Source organism: Suricata suricatta, chromosome 7 (assembly GCF_006229205.1).
Source record: "Suricata suricatta isolate VVHF042 chromosome 7, meerkat_22Aug2017_6uvM2_HiC, whole genome shotgun sequence".
In the NCBI taxonomy this organism is placed as follows: domain Eukaryota; kingdom Metazoa; phylum Chordata; class Mammalia; order Carnivora; family Herpestidae; genus Suricata; species Suricata suricatta.
In genome coordinates, this window is record NC_043706.1 from 109766504 (window position 1) to 109768056 (window position 1553).

Sequence of the window (1553 nt, forward strand, 5' to 3'; positions counted from 1 at the left end):
ATCTAGAAGGCCTGATGGACAGTGCACCGTAACTGAAGTTTAAACAAAGGCGTCTTCGGCTCCATGCTCAAGGTTAAAATGGTTATCTGTAAATTTCTGCCCACATAACATTATACTCATCCCTAGTAGTGCATTTTGGGAGTTGGGGTGGGAAGGGGTATGGGGAGGACAGACCTGTAATAAAAATGTCTAACATGTCTCTGTTGAGGAATTTATTTAATATAAGGAACTCGGGCGTTAATAGTTGAGAGTTGTTTAGTAATAACCCAGTTTTCTTGAGGTCTGTTTATTTTATAGTTTTTTTTAATTTCTTCAGTTCTTTGGCAAGTGTGTGTGTATTATCTGTGCATTAACAGTCCTCATCTTACTCTTGCATCGTGTCTTACTTTCCTGCATGGATTGACGTAAAACCATTACTAAAATTTGGCACCTATGAGATGTCTGGTATCAGTATGAACAGGAAGCTTAATATGAGAATAGAAGTGAATTTGGGATTTAAAAATAGATGAATAACAACTATTAAATAGTAAAGTTACTGAAATGGAAATGTAAAGAAAACAGTTAATAACTTATGTTTCAGAATCTTGTCTGTAACATACTTCATGGCGTTTCCCATAGGCTTTGCTGTCTAGTCCTTGTAGTTTGAGGTTTCTCTTGATCTGCATTTTTCTTTTTGATTACAGAATTTATAATTTAATAAATACTAGAGTTTATCAAAAATAATTTGCCTGTTGTTTGAGTCTGGAAAGAGGATGGAAACATTTTGACCTTTGTGACCAAAGGTTAATCAATAGGTGATGGTTTGAAGGGGTGGTATTCAGCTTAGTCACCTGCTCAGAGAACTTTATTCATAAGGAATGTTCAGAAAAGTTTGATAATCTGTAAGCAGTTACATGGAACAAGTGTGTATGGGAATAAACCTAAAGCCCGAGAACTTAAATTTCTTACATGACTGGTGGTAGAGACCATACATGTTTAGATTTTCCTTGCCAGTCTTCATTAGTGGCTTGACACTAATGGATTAAATGGGAGGCTTATTGGTAAACAGCATTAGTAGACACAAATTCACTTCCCACAAAATGTAGAATATGGCAAGACAGAAGTCCTGGGTTAACCTGGTAATCCGAATTGGATTCTAAAAAGAAGGTAGTGTGAGTTTGTCTTAATATATTTTAACTCAAAACAGTAGGATCATGTTGAAACCTATGCACGTTATTTTTAATGTTTTTCAAGTGCAAATTGAATGTTAACAATAGCAAATAAAAAGGGTCACTACTTTGAAATTATCTTTTATCTCTTGTGATAGGTTAGAACTGGGACTTCATTCTTTGACTTAAATGTTTTTTTTAATTTTTTTTTAATGTTTTATTTATTTTGGGTACAGAGAGAGATAGAGCATGAGAGGGGGAGGGGCAGAGAGGGAGACAGAATCTGAAGCAGGCTCCAGGCTCTGAGCTTGCTGTCTGCACAGAGCCTGACGCGGGGCTCGAACCCACAAACGTGAGATCTGACCTGAGCCGAAGCCGGCCGCTCAACCGGCTGAGCCACCCAGG